The following is a 21013-nucleotide window of genomic DNA, read 5'->3' on the forward strand; positions in this document are numbered from 1 at the left end:
CTTCAAGTTGGATGGGTTCCGATGGTGTACAGCAATTTTAAGTCATACCGCAGATTCTCAATTGGATTGAGGTCTGGGCTTTGACTAGACCATTCCAAGACATGTACAGTTACCCCTTAAACCACTCGAGAGTTGCTTTAGCAGTATGCTAGGGTCATTGTCATGCTGGATGGTGAATCTCATTCCTTCAATTCTGACCAGTTTCCCAGTCCCTGCTGATGAAAAACATCCCCACAGCATGATGCTGCCACCACCATGCTAATCTGTGGGGATGGTGTTCTCAGGGTGATGGGAGGTGTTTGGTTTGCACCAGACATAACGTTTTCCTTGATGGCCAAAAAGCTACATTTGACCAGAGTACATTCTTCCATATGTTTGGGGAGTCTCCCACATATCTTTTGGCGAACACCAAAAGTGTTTGCTTATTTTTGTCTTTAAGCAATGGCTTTTTTTTCTGGCCACTCTTCCGTAAAGCCAGGTCTGTGCACAAACAGTTTGAGCTTCTACTTTTAAAAATCCACCTTCCCAGAAATAAGTCTCTCAATGTTGCCACTTGAGACGCCCCTCTGCCCCCAGCTGTGCCCTGGACACCATATGTGGATTAATTGTCCCCCATTTATCTTCAGAGTTTGTACTGTTAGGTAACCTAAACTGGGATATGTTTAACACCCCAGCTGTCCTACAATCTAAGATAGATTCCCTCAATCTCATACAAATTATAAAGGAACCTACCAGGTACAACCCTAAATCCATAAACACGGGCTTCCTCATAGATATCATCCTGACCAACCTGCACTCTAAATACACCTCTGCTGTCTTCAACCAGGGACTCAGCGATCACGGCCTCACTGCCTGCGTCCGTAATGGGTCCACGGACAAACGAGCACCCCTCATCACTGTCAAATGCTCCTTAAAACACTTCAGTGAGCAGGCCTTTCTAATCAACCTGGCTCAGGTATCCTCGAAGGATATTGACCTCATTCCATCAGTAGAGGATGACTGGTTATTCTTTAAAACTGCCTTGCTCACCATCTTAAAAAAGCATGCCCCATTCAAAAAATGTAGGACTAAGAACAGATATAGCCCTTTGTTCACTCCAGGCTTGACTACCCTTGACCAGCACAAAAACATCCTGTGGCGTACTGCATTAGCATCGAATAGCCCCCGAGATATGCAACTTTTCAGGGAAGTCAGGAACCAATAGAAACGGACAGTAAGCTAGCTTTTTCAAACAGAAATGTGCATCCTGTAGCACAAACTCCAAAAGTTCTGGGACACTGTAAAGTCCATGGAGAATAAGAGCACCTCCTCCCAGCTGCCCACTGCACTGAGGCTAGGAAACACTGTCACCACTGATAAATCTACGATAATCGAGAATTTCAATAAGCATTTCTCTACGGCTGGCCATGCTTTCCACCTGGCTACCCCTACCCGGTCAACAGCTCTGTACCCCCACAGCGACTTGCCCAAGCCCCATTTCTCCTTCAGCCAAATCTAGCTGGTGTTCTGAAAGCGCTGCAAAATCTGGACCCCTACAAATCAGCATGGCTAGACATTCTGGACCCTCTCTTTCTAAAATGATCCGCCGCAATTGTTGCAACCCTATTAGTAACCTGTTCAACCTCTCTTTTGTATTGTCGAAGATCCCCAAAGATTAGAATGCTGCCGCGGTCATCCCCCTCTTCAAAGGGGAGACACTCTATACCCAAGCTGATACAGACCTATATCAATCCTACCATGCCTTTCTAAAGTCTTCGAAAGCCTAGTTAACAAACAGATAACCGACCATTTCGAATCCCACCGTACCTTCTCTGCTATGCCTTCTGTTTTCTGAGCTGGTCATGGGTGCACCTCAGCCACGCTCAAGGTCCTAAATGATATCATAACCGCCATTGATAAAAGACAATACTGTGCAGCTGTATTAATTCTTACTCTGTCAATCACCACATTCTTATCGGCAGACTCAACAGCCTTGGTTTCTCAAATGACTGCCTCACCTGGTTCACCAACTACTTCTCAGATAGAGTTCAGTGTGTCAAATCGGAGGGCCTGTTGTCCGGACCTCTGGCAGTCTCTATGGAGGTGCCACAGGGTTCAGTTCTCAGGCTGACTCTTTTCTCTGTATACATCAATGATGTTGCTCTTGCTGCTGGTGATTCTCTGATCCACCTCTATGCAGACAACACCATTCTGCATACTTCTGGCCCTTCTTTGGACAATGTGGTAACAAACCTCCAGACGAGCTTCAATGCCATACAACACTCCTTCCGTGGCCTCCAACTGCTCTTACATGCATGTAAAACTAAATGCATGCTCTTCAACCGATCACTGCCCACACCCACCTACCCATCTAGCATCACTACTCTGGACTTAGAATGTGTGGACAACTACAAAAACCTAGGTGTCTTGTTAGACTGTAAACTCTCCTTCTAGAGTCACATTAAGCATCTCCAATCCAAAATGAATTATAGAATAGGCTTCCTATTTCGCAACAAACTATCCTTCACTCATGCTGCTAAACATACCCTCTTAAAACTGACCATCCTTCCAATTCTTGACTTCGGCGATGTAATTTGCAAATTAGCCTCCAACACTCTACTCAACAAATTGTATGTAGTCTATCACCGTGCCATCTGTTATGTCACCAAATCCTCATATACTACCCACCACTGAGACCTGCATGCTCTCATTGACTGGCCCTCGATTCATATTCGTCGCCAAACCCACTGGTTCCTGGTCATTTACAGTCGTGGCCAAAAGTATTGACAATGACACGAATATTAATTTTCACAAAGTCTGCTGCCTCAGTTTGTATGATGGCAATTTGCATATGCTCCAGAATGTTATGAAGAGTGATCAGATGAATTGCAATTAATGCCATGCACTGAATCGCCCAAAAAACATTTTGACTGCATTTCAGCCCTGCCATGAAAGGACCAGCTGACATCATGTCAGTGCTTCTCTCGTTAACACAGGTGTGAGTGTTGGCAAGGCTGGAGATCACTCTGTCATGCTGATTGAGTTTGAATAACAGACTGGAAGCTTCAAAAGGAGGGTGGTGCTGGGAATCATTGTACTTGTCTGTCTGTCTGGTTATCCATCAACCATGGTTATCTGCAAGGAAACACATGCCGTCATCATTGAATTGCACAAAAAGGGCTTCACAGGCAAGGATATTGCTGCCAGTAAGATTGCACCTAAATCAACCATTTATTGGATCATCAATTGTTGTGAAGAAGGCTTCAGGGCGCCAAAGAAAGTCCAGCAAGCGCCAGAACCATCTCCTAAACTTTATTCAGCTGTGGGATCGGGCATCACCAGTACAGATCTGATCAGGAATGGCAGCAGGCAGGTGTGAATGCATCTACACGCACAGTGAGGTGAAGACTTTTGGAGGATGGACTGGTGTTGAGAAGGGCAGCAAAGAAGCCACTTCTCTCCAGGAAAAACATCAGGGACAGACTGATATTCTGCAAAAGGTACAGGGATTGGACTGCTGAGGACTGGGGTAAAGTCATTTTCTCTAATGAATCTCCTTTCCAACTGTTTGGGGCATCTGGAAAAAGCTTGTCAGAAGAAGACAAGGTGAGCGCTACTATCAGTCCTGTGTCATGCCAACAGTAAATCATCTTGAGAACATTCATGTGTGGGGTTGCTTCTCAGCCAAGGGAGTCGGCTCTCTCACAATTTTGCCTAAGAACACAGCCATGAATAAAGAATGGTACCAAAACGTCCTCCGAGAGCAACATCTCCCAACCATCCAGGAACAGTTTGGTGACTAACCATGCCTTTTCCAGCATGATGGAGCACCTTGCCATAAGGCAAAAGTGATAACTAAGTGGCTCGGGGAACAAAACATTGATATTTTGGGTCCATGGCCAGGAAACTCCCCAGACCTTAATCCCAATTGAGGTGGTCAATCTTTAAGAGGCGGGTGGACAAACAAAAACCCACAAATTCTGACAAACTACAAGCATTGATCATGCAAGAATGGGCTGCCATCAGTCAGGATGTGGCCCAGAAGTTAATTGACAGCATGCCAGGACGGATTGCAGAGTTCTTGAAAAAGAAGGGTCAACACAGCAGATATTGACTCTTTGCATCAACTTCATGTAATTGTCAATAAAAGCCTTTGACACTTATGAAATGCTTGTAATTATTCTTCAGTTTTCCATAGTAACATCTGACAATATTATCTAAAGACACTGAAACAGAAAACGTTGTGGAAAGTAATATTTGTTTAATTCTCTAAACTTTTGGCCAGGACTGTGTAAGTGTTTGTTAGGTAAAGCCCCATCTTATCTCAGCTCACTGGTCACCATAGCAGCACCCACCCGTAGCACGTGCTCCAGCAGGTATATTTAGCTTGTCATCCCCAAAGCCAACTCCTCATTTGGCTGCCTTTCCTTCCAGTTCTCTGCTGCCAATGACTGGAACGAATTGCAAAAATCACTGGAGTCTTATATCTCCCTCACTAACTTTATGCATCAGCTGTCAGAGCAGCTTACCAATCACTGCAACTGTACACAGCTCATCTGTAAATTGCCCACCCAACTACCTCATCCCCATATTGTTATTTATTTATTTTTGCTCCTTTGCACCCCAGTATCTCTACTTAATACGTTCATCTTCTGCACATCTATCACTCCAGTGTTTAACTCACAATCTATTTCGCCACTATGGCCTATTTATTGCCTTTACCTCCTCATCGTATTTCATTTGCACAAACTGTACATAGATCTTTCTATTGTGTTATTGACTACTTTTGTTAATTGCACGTGTAACTCTGTGTCGTTAAAATCACATTGCTTTGCTTTATCTTGGTCAGGTCATGTGTGTGTGTGTGTGTGTGTGTGTGTGTGTGTGTGTGTGTGTGTGTGTGTGTGTGTGTGTGTGTGTGTGTGTGTGTGTGTGTGTGTGTGTGTGTGTGTGTGTGTGTGTGTGTAAGCATTTCCAATATGTGCATCTTTGTTTCAGCTTCCAGAGAGCTATCTGAAGACGTCCTGGGTTCCTGCATCAAACACAACTACTAGCATTTCTATACAGGAGGTGGGTATCATTTCTATACAGGAGGTGGGTATCATTTCTATACAGGAGGTGGGTATCATTTCTATACAGGAGGTGGGTATCATATCTACACAGGAGGTGGGTATCATTTCTACACAGGAGGTGGGTATCATTTCTACACAGGAGGTGGGTATCATTTCTATACAGGAGGTGGGTATCATTTCTATACAGGAGGTGGGTATCATTTCTATACAGGAGGTGGGTATCATTCCTATACAGGAGGTGGGTATCATTCCTATACAGGAGGTGGGTATCATTTCTATACAGGAGGTGGGTATCATTTCTATACAGGAGGTGGGTATCATTTCTATACAGGAGTTGGGTATCATTTCTATACAGGAGGTGGGTATCATTCCTATACAGTAGGTGGGTATCATTTCTATACAGGAGGTGGGTATCTAAGATCCTATCTAAGATTCTAGAGAGCATCCAATATTAGCCTGGTCACAGCTCTGTTATGCAGAGAGAAAAACCCATATAGAGGACAGACTGACCAGTCTAACACCATATAGAGGACAGACTAACATACTGACCAGGCTAACACCATATAGAGGACAGACTGACCAGGCTATCACTATATAGAGGACAGACAAACATACTGACCAGGCTAACACCATATAGAGGACAGACAAACATACTGACCAGGCTAACACCATATAGAGGACAGACAAACATACTGACCAGGCTAACACCATATAGAGGACAGACTGACCAGGCTATCACCATATAGAGGACAGACTGACCAGGCTAACACCATATAGAGGACAGACAAACATACTGACCAGGCTAACACCATATAGAGGACAGACTGACCAGGCTATCACCATATAGAGGACAGACTGACCAGGCTAACACCATATTTTTTTATTTTTTTTTTTTACCTTTATTTAACCAGGCAAGTCAGTTCAGAACAAATTCTTATTTTCAATGACGGCCAAGGAACAGTGGGTTAACTGCCTGTTCAGGGGCAGAACGACAGATTTGTACCTTGTCAGCTTGCAACTTTTCGGTTACTAGTCCAACGCCTAAACCACTAGGCTACCCTGCCGCCCAGAGGACAGACTGACCAGGCTAACACCATATAGAGGACAGACTCACCAGGCTAATACCATATAGAGGACAGACAAACAGACTGACCAGTCTAACACCATATAGAGGACAGACTGACCAGGCTAACACCATATAGAGGACAGACTGACCAGGCTAACACCATATAGAGGACAGACTGACCAGGCTAACACCATATAGAGGACAGACTGAACAGGCTAACACCATATAGAGGACAGACTGACAAGGCTAACACCATATAGAGGACAGACTGACAAGGCTAACACCATATAGAGGACAGACTGACCAGGCAAACACCATATAGAGGACAGACTGACCAGGCTAACACCATATAGAGGACAGACTGACCAGGCTAACACCATATAGAGGACAGAATAACAGACTGACCAGGCTAACACCATATAGAGGACAGACTGACCAGGCTAACACCATATAGAGGACAGACTGACCTGGATAACACCATATAGAGGACAGACTGACCAGGCTAACACCATATAGAGGACAGACAAACAGACTGACCAGACTAACACCATATAGAGGACAGACTGACCAGGCTAACACCATATAGAGGACAGACTGACCAGGCTAACACCATATAGAGGACAGACAAACAGACTGACCAGGCTAACACCATATAGAGGACAGACAAACGGACTGACCAGGCTAACACCATATAGAGGACATACTGACCTTGCTAACACCATATAGAGGACAGACTGACCAGGCTAACACCACAAACAGACTGACCAGGCTATTACCATATAGAAGACAGACAAACAGACTCACCAGGCTAACACCATATAGAGGACAGACTGATCAGGCTAACACCATATAGAGGACAGACTGACCAGACTAACACCATATAGAGGACAGACAAACAGACTGACCAGGCTAACACCATATAGAGGACAGACTGACCAGGCTAACACCATATAGAGGACAGACAAACAGACTGACCAGGCTAACACCATATAGAGGACAGACTGACCAGGCTAATACCATATAGAGGACAGACTGATCAGGCTAACACCATATAGAGGACAGACTGACCAGGCTAACACCATATAGAGACAGACAAACAGACTGACCAGGCTAACACCATATAGAGGACAGACTGACCAGGCTAACACCATATAGAGGACAGACTGACCAGGCTAATACCATATAGAGGACAGATTGACCAGGCTACCAGCATATAGAGGACAGACTGACCGGGCTAACAGCAGCATATAGAGGACAGACTGACCAGGCTAACACCATAGAGAGGACAGACTGACCAGTGCACTATATAGGGAATTGAGTGCCATTTTGGACGCCCCTGGTACCTCACTATATTAAAATATATATATATTTACCGTATATTGTGGCAAAGAAGGGGGTTGAGTGATAAATGGCAGATATGTGGGAGCAGAACTAATAAAACGGGCTCTGCCCGATCACTAAAATGGCCATCCTGATCAGAACTACAGATCACAAAATGGCCGACCGTTAAACACTCAAATTCCCAGAAGCAAGGGGAACGATCGGAAGGTGGGGCCGACCCACAGATAAGGGGTCAAGACAAACCAGGAAGAGAAAGAGGAAGGGGCTGGGGGATCTGTTAACTATAGAGAAAGAGGAAGTGACAATATATATTGGCTGGATTTACTGTGTATGACCTGAACTGTTTGGACCTGTTGGCGTTTGGACCTGGACCTACTGAGAACCCGATTTGTGTACCGAACCCTGCTATCCTTGACCACACCTGTGGCCTGGGAAGACCAGGACGGAGAAACCAACATACAGCTCTGTCCTGTTCGAAATAACTCTCATTATGGGGTCAAAATTCCTTTGACCCCCGAGCCAAAGAAAAGACAGCCTTTGTAACCCTGACGGTTTGTTTCAATACACCGTCAAGCCATTTGGCTTATGCGGGGCCCACCTTTCAACGGCCAATGGACCAAGTCCTAAAACCCGCACAGATCTTACGCTGCAACCCATTCAGATGACGTGGGGATCTACAGCCCAGATTGGGAATCTCCCTTACCCCAGGTACAGGCAGCGCTAGACGCCCTTAGAAAGGGGAGCTCACGGCAAACCCTGCCAAATGTTACGTGGGGTTAGAGGAAACCAAGTATCTGGGATACGCCGTGGGAAGATCAAATCCCAACTGAAGATGGTGGAGGCAATTAGAGGATGGCCGAGACCAGTAAATAAGAAGCAGGTTCGAGCCTTCCTAGGGTTGACCGGTTACTACCGGAAGTTCATCCCAAGTTATGCCACAGTGGCCTCCCCACTTACCGACATGACTAGAGCCAGAGGGCAAAACATGGTCAAATGGGATGAAAGGGCCATAAAGCATTTAGGACATTACAGGAGGCTCTCTGCTGTAATCCAGTGTTGGTGGTACCAGACATTACAGGAGGCTCTGCTGTAATCCAGTGTTGGTGGTACCAGACATTACACGAGGCTCTGCTGTAATCCAGTGTTGGTGGTACCAGACATTACACGAGGCTCTGCTGTAATCCAGTGTTGGTGGTACCAGACATTACAGGAGGCTCTGCTGTAATCCAGTGTTGGTGGTACCAGACATTACACGAGGCTCTGCTGTAATCCAGTGTTGGTGGTACCAGACATTACACGAGGCTCTGCTGTAAACCAGTGTTGGTGGTACCAGACATTACACGAGGCTCTGCTGTAATCCAGTGTTGGTGGTACCAGACATTACAGGAGGCTCTGCTGTAATCCAGTGTTGGTGGTACCAGACATTACAGGAGGCTCTCTGCTGTAATCCAGTGTTGGTGGTACCAGACATTACACGAGGCTCTGCTGTAATCCAGTGTTGGTGGTACCAGACATTACAGGAGGCTCTGCTGTAATCCAGTGTTGGTGGTACCAGACATTACACGAGGCTCTGCTGTAATCCAGTGTTGGTGGTACCAGACATTACACGAGGCTCTGCTGTAATCCAGTGTTGGTGGTACCAGACATTACAGGAGGCTCTGCTGTAATCCAGTGTTGGTGGTACCAGACATTACACGAGGCTCTGCTGTAATCCAGTGTTGGTGGTACCAGACATTACAGGAGGCTCTGCTGTACCAGACATCCAGCTCTGCTGTAATTGGTGGTACCAGACATTACAGGAGGCTCTGCTGTAATCCAGTGTTGGTGGTACCAGACATTACAGGAGGCTCTGCTGTAATCCAGTGTTGGTGGTACCAGACATTACAGGAGGCTCTGCTGTAATCCAGTGTTGGTGGTACCAGACATTACGAGGCTCTGCTCTAATCCAGTGTTGGTGGTACCAGACAGTGTTGGTTACAGGAGGCTCTGCTGTAATCCAGTGTTGGTGGTACCAGACATTACAGGAGGCTCTCTGCTGTAATCCAGTGTTGGTGGTACCAGACATTACAGGAGGCTCTCTGCTGTAATCCAGTGTTGGTGGTACCAGACATTACAGGAGGCTCTGCTGTAATCCAGTGTTGGTGGTACCAGACATTACAGGAGGCTCTGCTGTAATCCAGTGTTGGTGGTACCAGACATTACACGAGGCTCTGCTGTAATCCAGTGTTGGTGGTACCAGACATTACAGGAGGCTCTGCTGTAATCCAGTGTTGGTGGTACCAGACATTACAGGAGGCTCTGCTGTAATCCAGTGTTGGTGGTACCAGACATTACAGGAGGCTCTGCTGTAATCCAGTGTTGGTGGTACCAGACATTACAGGAGGCTCTGCTGTAATCCAGTGTTGGTGGTACCAGACATTACAGGAGGCTCTGCTGTAATCCAGTGTTGGTGGTACCAGACATTACAGGAGGCTCTGCTGTAATCCAGTGTTGGTGGTACCAGACATTACAGGAGGCTCTGCTGTAATCCAGTGTTGGTGGTACCAGACATTACAGGAGGCTCTCTGCTGTAATCCAGTGTTGGTGGTACCAGACATTACAGGAGGCTCTGCTGTAATCCAGTGTTGGTGGTACCAGACATTACACGAGCTCTGCTCTAATCCAGTGTTGGTGGTACCAGACATTACAGGAGGCTCTGCTGTAATCCAGTGTTGGTGGTACCAGACATTACAGGAGGCTCTCTGCTGTAATACAGTGTTGGCGGTACCAGACATTACAGGAGGCTCACTGCTGTAATACAGTGTTGGTGGTACCAGACATTACAGGAGGCTCTGCTGTAATACAGTGTTGGTGGTACCAGACATTACAGGAGGCTCTGCTGTAATACAGTGCTGGTGGTACCAGACATTACAGGAGGCTCTGCTGTAATACAGTGTTGGTGGTACCAGACATTACAGGAGGCTCTGCTGTAATCCAGTGTTGGTGGTACCAGACATTACAGGAGGCTCTGCTGTAATCCAGTGTTGGTGGTACCAGACATTACAGGAGGCTCTGCTGTAATCCAGTGTTGGTGGTACCAGACATTACAGGAGGCTCTGCTGTAATCCAGTGTTGGTGGTACCAGACATTACAGGAGGCTCTCTGCTGTAATCCAGTGTTGGTGGTACCAGACATTACAGGAGGCTCTGCTGTAATCCAGTGTTGGTGGTACCAGACATTACAGGAGGCTCTGCTGTAATCCAGTGTTGGTGGTACCAGACATTACACGAGGCTCTGCTGTAATCCAGTGTTGGTGGTACCAGACATTACAGGAGGCTCTGCTGTAATCCAGTGTTGGTGGTACCAGACATTACAGGAGGCTCTGCTGTAATCCAGTGTTGGTGGTACCAGACATTACAGGAGGCTCTTGTAATCCAGTGTTGGTGGTACCAGACATTACAGGAGGCTCTGCTGTAATCCAGTGTTGGTGGTACCAGACATTACAGGAGGCTCTGCTGTAATCCAGTGTTGGTGGTACCAGACATTACAGGAGGCTGTGCTGTAATCCAGTGTTGGTGGTACCAGACATTACAGGAGGCTCTCTGCTGTAATCCAGTGTTGGTGGTACCAGACATTACACGAGGCTCTGCTGTAATCCAGTGTTGGTGGTACCAGACATTACACGAGGCTCTGCTGTAATCCAGTGTTGGTGGTACCAGACATTACAGGAGGCTCTGCTGTAATCCAGTGTTGGTGGTACCAGACATTACAGGAGGCTCTGCTGTAATCCAGTGTTGGTGGTACCAGACATTACAGGAGGCTGTGCTGTAATCCAGTGTTGGTGGTACCAGACATTACAGGAGGCTCTCTGCTGTAATCCAGTGTTGGTGGTACCAGACATTACATAGGCTCTGCTGTAATCCAGTCATGGTGGTACCAGACATTACACAGGCTCTGCTGTAATCCAGTGTTGGTGGTACCAGACATTACAGGAGGCTCTGCTGTAATCCAGTGTTGGTGGTACCAGACATTACAGGAGGCTCTGCTGTAATCCAGTGTTGGTGGTACCAGACATTACAGGAGGCTCTGCTGTAATACAGTGTTGGCGGTACCAGACATTGAGGAATCCTCTGCTGTAATCCAGTGTTGGTGGTACCAGACATTACACGAGGCTCTGCTGTAATCCAGTGTTGGTGGTACCAGACATTACAGGAGGCTCTGCTGTAATCCAGTGTTGGTGGTACCAGACATTACAGGAGGCTCTGCTGTAATCCAGTGTTGGTGGTACCAGACATTACAGGAGGCTCTGCTGTAATCCAGTGTTGGTGGTACCAGACATTACAGGAGGCTCTGCTGTAATCCAGTGTTGGTGGTACCAGACATTACAGGAGGCTGTGCTGTAATCCAGTGTTGGTGGTACCAGACATTACAGGAGGTCTGCTGTAATCCAGTGTTGGTGGTACCAGACATTACAGGAGGCTCTCTGCTGTAATCCAGTGTTGGTGGTACCAGACATTACAGGAGGCTCTGCTGTAATCCAGTGTTGGTGGTACCAGACATTAACCAGTACCAGAGGCTCTGCTGTAATCCAGTGTTGGTGGTACCAGACATTACAGGAGGCTCTGCTGTAATCCAGTGTTGGTGGTACCAGACATTACAGGAGGCTCTGCTGTAATCCAGTGTTGGTGGTACCAGACATTACAGGAGGCTCTTTGTAATCCAGTGTTGGTGGTACCAGACATTACAGGAGGCTCTGCTGTAATCCAGTGTTGGTGGTACCAGACATTACAGGAGGCTCTCTGCTGTAATCCAGTGTTGGTGGTACCAGACATTACAGGAGGCTCTGCTGTAATCCAGTGTTGGTGGTACCAGACATTACAGGAGGCTCTGCTGTAATCCAGTGTTGGTGGTACCAGACATTACACGAGGCTCTCTGCTGTAATCCAGTGTTGGTGGTACCAGACATTACACGAGGCTCTCTGCTGTAATCCAGTGTTGGTGGTACCAGACATTACACGAGGCTCTCTTCTGTAATCCAGTGTTGGTGGTACCAGACATTACAGGAGGCTCTCTGCTGTAATCCAGTGTTGGTGGTACCAGACATTACAGGAGGCTCTGCTGTAATCCAGTGTTGGTGGTACCAGACATTACAGGAGGCTCTGCTGTAATCCAGTGTTGGTGGTACCAGACATTACAGGAGGCTCTGCTGTAATCCAGTGTTGGTGGTACCAGACATTACAGGAGGCTCTGCTGTAATCCAGTGTTGGTGGTACCAGACATTACACGAGGCTCTGCTGTAATCCAGTGTTGGTGGTACCAGACATTACAGGAGGCTCTCTGCTGTAATCCAGTGTTGGTGGTACCAGACATTACAGGAGGCTCTGCTGTAATCCAGTGTTGGTGGTACCAGACATTACAGGAGGCTCTCTGCTGTAATCCAGTGTTGGTGGTACCAGACATTACAGGAGGCTCTGCTGTAATCCAGTGTTGGTGGTACCAGACATTACAGGAGGCTCTCTGCTGTAATCCAGTGTTGGTGGTACCAGACATTACAGGAGGCTCTGCTGTAATCCAGTGTTGGTGGTACCAGACATTACAGGAGGCTCTCTGCTGTAATCCAGTGTTGGTGGTACCAGACATTACACGAGGCTCTGCTGTAATCCAGTGTTGGTGGTACCAGACATTACACGAGGCTCTGCTGTAATCCAGTGTTGGTGGTACCAGACATTACACGAGGCTCTGCTGTAATCCAGTGTTGGTGGTACCAGACATTACAGGAGGCTCTGCTGTAATCCAGTGTTGGTGGTACCAGACATTACACGAGGCTCTGCTGTAATCCAGTGTTGGTGGTACCAGACATTACACAAGGCTCTGCTGTAATCCAGTGTTGGTGGTACCAGACATTACACGAGGCTCTGCTGTAATCCAGTGTTGGTGGTACCAGACATTACACGAGGCTCTCTGCTGTAATCCAGTGTTGGTGGTGCCAGACATTACACGAGGCTCTGCTGTAATCCAGTGTTGGTGGTACCAGACATTACACGAGGCTCTGCTGTAATCCAGTGTTGGTGGTACCAGACATTACACGAGGCTCTCTGCTGTAATCTGTACCAGACATTACACGAGGCTCTCTTCTGTAATCCCAGTGTTGGTGGTACCAGACATTACACGAGGCTCTGCTGTAATCCAGTGTTGGTGGTACCAGACATTACACGAGGCTCTCTGCTCTTTGTGGTTCAGACGGATGCCTCAGAGGTCGGCTTGGGAGCCGTGCTCTACCAAGAAGTAGAAGGGGTGGAACACCCCGTCCTGTTTTTAAGCAGGAAGCTGGAACCACGGGAGACCAACTACACAGTCGTTGAGAAAGAGGCTCTGGCAGTAAAGTGGGCTCTAGAAAGGCGTGAAATACTACCTGCTGGGGCGCCACTTCACCCTCATCAGTGACCAAGCCCCACTCACCTGGATGCATAGAGCAAAGCGAAGAATGCTTGAGTGGTTTTTTTTGAGTCTCCAACCATTTCACTTTCACCAACTGACTTGTTGAAAGGTGTCTCCTTTGATGGTGCCACGTTGAAAGTCGCTGAGCTTTTCAGTTCTGGCCATTCTACTGCCAATGTTTATCTGTAGAGATCGGGAATAGGGTGCCATTTGGCTCTGGTCAACAGCAGTGCCCTATATAGGGTGCCATTTGGCTCTGGTCAACAGTAGTGCCCTATATAGGGTGCCATTTGGCTCTGGTCAACAGTAGTGCCCTATATAGGGTGCCATTTGGCTCTGGTCAACAGTAGTGCCCTATATAGGGTGCCATTTGGCTCTGGTCAACAGTTGTGCCCTATATAGGGTGCCATTGTCTCTGGTCAACAGCAGTGCCCTATATAGGGTGCCATTTGGCTCTGGTCAACAGTAGTGCCCTATATAGGGTGCCATTTGGCTCTGGTCAACAGTAGTGCCCTATATAGAGTGCCATTTGACTCTGGTCAACAGTAGTGCCCTATATAGGGTGCCATTTGGCTCTGGTCAACAGTAGTGCCCTATATAGGGTGCCATTTGGCTCTGGTCAACAGTAGTGCCCTATATAGGGTGCCATTTGGCTCTGGTCAACAGTAGTGCCCTATTAGGGTGCCATTTGGCTCTGGTCAACAGTAGTGCCCTATATAGAGTGCCATTTGGCTCTGGTCAACAGTAGTGCCCTATATAGGGTGCCATTTGGCTCTGGTCAACAGTAGTGCCCTATATAGGGTGCCATTTGGCTCTGGTCAACAGTAGTGCCCTATATAGGGTGCCATTTGGCTCTGGTCAACAGTAGTGCCCTATATAGGGTGCCATTTGGCTCTGGTCAACAGTAGTGCCCTATATAGGGTGCCATTTGGCTCTGGTCAACAGTAGTGCCCTATATAGGGTGCCATTTGGCTCTGGTCAACAGTAGTGCCCTATATAGGGTGGCGACTATTCTGATAACTATGGTTAAGGTGGTGAGGTGAGAGCGACAGCGCTTGAGTGAGGAAACAAACTCACCCTGAACTTTGTTACTTACAAAAGGGTGAGCTATTACAACAGTAGTGCCCTAAATAGGGTGCCATTTGGCTCTGGTCAACAGTAGTGCCCTATATAGGGTGCCATTTGGCTCTAGTCAACAGTAGTGCCCTATATAGGGTGCCATTTGGCTCTGGTCAACAGTAGTGCCCTATATAGGGTGCCATTTGGCTCTTGGTCAACAGTAGTGCCCTATATAGGGTGCCATTTGGCTCTGGTCAACAGTAGTGCCCTATATAGAGTGCCATTTGGCTCTGGTCAACAGTAGTGCCCTATATAGGGTGCCATTTGGCTCTGGTCAACAGTAGTGCCCTATATAGGGTGCCATTTGGCTCTGGTCAACAGTAGTGCCCTATATAGGGTGCCATTTGGCTCTGGTCAACAGTAGTGCCCTATATAGGGTGCCATTTGGCTCTGGTCAACAGTAGTGCCCTATATAGGGTGCCATTTGGCTCTGGTCAACAGTAGTGCCCTATATAGGGTGCCTTTTGGCTCTGGTCAACAGTAGTGCCCTATATAGGGTACCATTTGGCTCTGGTCAACAGTAGTGCCCTATATAGGGTGCCATTTGGCTCTAGTCAACAGTAGTGCCCTATATAGGGTGCCATTTGGCTCTGGTCAACAGTAGTGCCCTATATAGGGTGCCATTTGGCTCTGGTCAACAGTAGTGCCCTATATAGGGTGCCATTTGGCTCTGGTCAACAGTAGTGCCCTATATAGAGTGCCATTTGGCTCTGGTCAACAGTAGTGCCCTATATAGGGTGCCATTTGGCTCTGGTCAACAGTAGTGCCCTATATAGGGTGCCATTTGGCTCTGGTCAACAGTAGTGCCCTATATAGGAACCCATTTGGCTCTGGTCAACAGTAGTGCCCTATATAGGGTGCCATTTGGCTCTGGTCAACAGTCGTGCCCTATATATAGAATAGGGAGCCATTTGGCTCTGGTCAACAGTAGTGCCCTATATAGGAACCCATTTGGCTCTGGTCAACAGTAGTGCCCTTTATAGGGTGCCATTTGGCTCTGGTCAACAGTCGTGCCCTATATAGAGAATAGGGAGCCATTTGGCTCTGGTCAACAGTAGTGCCCTATATAGAGAGTAGGGAGCCATTTGGGATCCAGCCTGTGAGCTGTTTACCAGAGCATACCTCATCAGAACCGGACTTATGTGATTTGAGTGTTATGTGGTTTAATAGGAATGTGCATCTTTCCCTCTCAAGGCGATTTTATACACATCTCGATTTGTTAGAGGAACAAATCAATGTGATTCGGTTCAATGAACAACATTTTTGCTTGCATGTACACACATTTTCCATTTAACATGAATATCTGCTGCTGATGGGAGCTCAAGAGCTGGGCCTCTCTGAGCTGGGTCTCTGAGCTGGGCCTCTCTGAGCTGGGCCTCTCTGAGCTGGGCCTGTCTGAGCTGGGCCTCTCTGAGCTGGGCCTCTCTGAGCTGGGCCTCTCTGAGCTGGACCTCTCTGAGCTGGGCCTCTCTGAGCTGCGCCTCTCTGAGCTGGGCCTCTCTGAGCTGGGCCTCTCTGAGCTGGGCCTCTCTGAGCTGGGCCTCTCTGAGCTGGGCCTGTCTGAGATCACTTCTCTAACTGAGTGGTCCCTGTGTGAAGGGGGATCACCATTAGCTTTTGGTAACAATGGACAACCAAGTTTTCATCGGTTGTCACTCAACTAATAAAGACAAAAATGTGACATTGGGAAAGCAATTTAATTAACAAGCATCTGAATGTTGAAGGTGCCACCCATAGCCTATTAGAATAGGGATAGGTCTACCCGCGGCCTCTCATTGGCTAGAACAGCTGTCTCCCACACTGTTCACACAGCTGTTATCTGACAGTCATATGCAGGTACGTAACAGTTTGATTGGCTACTGAAGGACAGGCCACATCGGTTCAGTCACAACAGATAACAGGTATTTTAGGAATAAAACCATAGGAGTCAAAGGGATTCGTAGCTTTGGAATGTTTTTTTCTGAATGATGCTTAATTTGGATCAGTTTGATTGGCTACTGAAGTAGTTTGGACTCCCGCTGACTGATTAACTGGCATCTGAAACATTTGATCCAGGAGCAACCTTTTATCTGGGTGTCTTTTAGGATACAGACCCTCAGTCTTTAGACCAGGGCCTATAGGGAATAGGGTGTCTTTTAGGATACAGACCCTCAGTCTTTAGACCAGGGCCTATAGGGAATAGGGTGTCTTTTAGAATACAGACCCTCAGTCTTTAGACCAGGGCCTATAGGGAATAGGGTGTCTTTTAGGATACAGACCCTCAGTCTTTAGACCAGGGCCTATAGGGAATAGGGTGTCTTTTAGGATACAGGCCCTCAGTCTTTAGACCAGGGCCTATAGGGAATAGGGTGTCTTTTAGGATACAGACCCTCAGTCTTTAGACCAGGGCCTATAGGGAATAGGGTGTCTTTTAGGATACAGACCCTCAGTCTTTAGACCAGGGCCTATAGGGAATAGGGTGTATTTTAGGATACAGGCCCTCAGTCTTTAGACCAGGGCCTATAGGGAATAGGGTGTATTTTAGGATACAGGCCCTCAGTCTTTAGACCAGGGCCTATAGGGAATAGGGTGTCTTTTAGGATACAGACCCTCAGTCTTTAGACCAGGGCCTATAGGGAATAGGGTGTCTTTTAGGATACAGACCCTCAGTCTTTAGACCAGGGCCTATAGGGAATAGGGTGTCTTTTAGGATACAGACCCTCAGTCTTTAGACCAGGGCCTATAGGGAATAGGGTGTCTTTTAGGATACAGACCCTCAGTCTTTAGACCAGGGCCTATAGGGAATAGGGTGTATTTTAGGATACAAGCCCTCAGTCTTTAGACCAGGGCCTATAGGGAATAGGGTGTATTTTAGGATACAGGCCCTCAGTCTTTAGACCAGGGCCTATAGGGAATAGGGTGTCTTTTAGGATACAGACCCTCAGTCTTTAGACCAGGGCCTATAGGGAATAGGGTGTCTTTTAGGATACAGACCTCAGTCTTTAGACCAGGGCCTATAGGGAATAGGGTGTCTTTTAGGGATACAGGCCCTCAGTCTTTAGACCAGGGCCTATAGGAAATATGGGGGGTTGCTGGGATACAGACCCTGAGTTGTGGCTACAGTTACCAGGACAGGTAGTAGTGTGACATCAGACAGTCAGATAGAGAGACAGACAGGTAGTAGTGTGACATCAGACAGTCAGATAGAGAGACAGACAGACAGTAGGGTGACATCAGACAGTCAGATAGAGAGACAGACAGATAGTAGGGTGACATCAGACAGTCAGATAGAGAGACAGACAGATAGTAGGGTGACATCCTGATCCTCTCAACCAGCTTCACGATGTAGTCACCAGGAATGGATTTCAATTAACAAGTGTGCCTTGTTAAAAGTTCATTTGTGGAATTTCTTTCCTTATTAATGTGTTTGAGCCAATCAGTTGTATTGTGACAAGAGGGGTGGTATACAGAAGATAGCCCTATTTGGTAAAAGACCAAGTCCATATTATGTCAAGAACAGCTCAAATAAGCAATTAGAAACGACAGTCCATCATTACTTTAAGACATGACGGTCAGTCAATATGAAACATTTCAAGAACTTTGAAAGTGTCTTCAAGTTCAGTCGCGAAAACCATCAAGCGCTGTGATGAAACTGGCTCTCATGAGGACCACCACAGGAAAGGACGACCGGAGATACCTCTGCTGCAGAGGTTAAGTTCATTAGAGTTCAGAGGTGACTGGGAGAATCAGGCCTTCGTGGTTGAATTTCTACAAAGAAACCACTACAAAAGGACACCAATAAAAATAAGAGACTTGCTTGGGTCAAGAAACACGACCAATGGACATTAGACTGGTGAAAATCTGTCCTTTGGTCTGATGAGTCAAAATGTGAAATGTTTGGTTCCCACCGCCATGTCTTTGTGAGACGCAGAGTAGGTGAACGGATGATCTCCGCATGTGTGGTTCCCACCGTGAAGCATGGAGGAGGAGGTGTGATGGTGTGGGGGTGCTTTGCTGGTGACGCTGTCAGTGATTTATTTAGAATTCAAGGCACACTTAATTTCTACCACAGCATTCTACAGTGAAATGCCATCCCATCTGGTTTGCGCTTAGTGGTGTTTTTCAACAGGACAATGACCCAACAAAACCTCCAGGCTGTGTAAGGGCTATTTGACCAACACGGAGAGTGATGGAGTGCTGCATCAGATGACCTGGCCTCCACAATCACCTGACCTCAACCCAATTGAGATGGTTTGGGATGAGTTGGACCGCAGAGTGAAGGAAAAGCAGCCAATAAGTGCTCAGCATATGTGGGAACTCATTCAAGACTGTTTGAAAAGCTTTCCAAATAAAGCTGGTTGAGAGAATGCCAAGAGTGGAGCTGTCAAGGCAAAGGGTGGCTATTTTGAAGAATCTCAAATATAAAATATACTTTGACTTGTTTTACACTTTTTTTGGTTACTACATGATTCCATACGTGGTATTCCATAGTTTTGATGTCCTCACTATTATTCTACATTGTAGAAAATAGTAAAAATAAAAACTCCCTTGAATAAATTGGTGTGTCCAAACTTTTGACTGGTACTGTACATGACACTACATAAAGAGAGACCTAAGACAGCAACACAGCATGGCAGCAACGCAGCATGGCAGCAACACAACATGGCAGCAACACAGCATGGCAGCAACACAACATGGCAGCAACACAGCATGGCAGCAACACAACATGGCAGCAACACAGCATGGCAGCAACACAACATGGCAGCAACACAGCATGGCAGCAACACAACATGGCAGCAACACAGCATGGCAGCAACACAGCATGGCAGCAACACACATGGCAGCAACACAGCATGGCAGCAACACAACATGGCAGCAACACAGCATGGCAGCAACACAACATGGCAGAAACACAACATGGCAGCAACACAGCAACACAACATGGCAGCAACACAGCATGGCAGCAACACAGCATGGCAGCAACACAACATGGTTCAAACGTTGGGCACAGACTACAGCACAAAAGGCAAGAAGGTAGACACAACAATACATCATGCAAAGCAGCCATTAACTGTCAGTTTGTGTTTATGATTGAGTCTTTGAATGACGGGGAATTGATGAGACCAGGAAGAGAACTGACTGTCATCTTTACAATGTCCTCTTACGTGTGTGTGTGTGTGTGAGTGATTGATTGAGTCTTTGAATGACGGGGAATTGATGAAACCAGGAAGAGAACTGACTGTCATCTTTACAATGTCCTCTTACGTGTGTGTGTGTGTGTGTGTGTGTGTGTGTGTGTGTGTGTGTGTGTGTGTGTGTGTGTGTGTGTGTGTGTGTGTGTGTGTGTGTGTGTGTGTGTGTGTGTGTGTGTGTGTGTGTGTGTGTGCGCGTGTGCATGTTTGTGTGTGTGTGTGTGTAAGTAGGGTAACATGGACGAGGGCAGTGTGAGGAAGAGGAAGGACATGTTTAATGGAGGCCCCGGCCTAACCTCCAATATGTCTGCCTCCAAGCCTGCTGAGGAAGACGTGAAGGCTACCGTGCTACAGAAGGATGTGAGTAATGTAGACGACAGTATGTGTGTTAGTCTGTCTCTCTCTCTCTGTGTGTGTGCGAGGAATGTAGAGGACAGTATGTGTGTTAGTCTCTCTCTCTCTCTCTCTCTCTCTCTCTCTCTCTGTGTGTGTGCGAGGAATGTAGAGGACAGTATGTGTGTTAGTCTGTCTCTCTCTCTCTCTGTGAGTAATGTGTGTAATGCCTGACAAAAGACCATTTTAAAACCGTCCCACTGCTCATGCCGTGTCTACAGACATCCCCCAAACAAACAAAAAGCGACTCTCGGAGGGAGATGCACAACTGGTAAATAGTCTCCTTTTAGACATGTCAGTCAGTCAGGTGGCTGCTGGCAGAGACTTCTAGTGCAGCAACGTTGAAGGGCTCTGGCCGGTATTACTGAGCCAGCTAGAAGGATGGAGGATGAAGATGACGTTAAACGGAGTCTACCTCAGCAGGAGCGAAAACATGTGTTACTCAATGTTCTCAT

General features: G+C 47.1%; 1 long non-coding RNA gene across 1 annotated transcript in view; it reads left to right on the forward strand.

The window, feature by feature from the left end:
• The window catches only part of LOC135533188 (uncharacterized), a 42166-nt gene that overhangs the window by 4949 nt on the left and 16204 nt on the right, over window positions 1-21013 (forward strand). Inside the window, exons 2-3 of the long non-coding RNA XR_010454460.1 lie at window positions 4978-5049; window positions 20397-20525. This is a non-coding gene — a long non-coding RNA (uncharacterized LOC135533188). The remainder of the gene's footprint in view (window positions 1-4977; window positions 5050-20396; window positions 20526-21013) is intronic.

This window comes from Oncorhynchus masou, unplaced genomic scaffold (genome assembly GCF_036934945.1).
Source record: "Oncorhynchus masou masou isolate Uvic2021 unplaced genomic scaffold, UVic_Omas_1.1 unplaced_scaffold_2277, whole genome shotgun sequence".
NCBI lineage: Eukaryota > Metazoa > Chordata > Actinopteri > Salmoniformes > Salmonidae > Oncorhynchus > Oncorhynchus masou.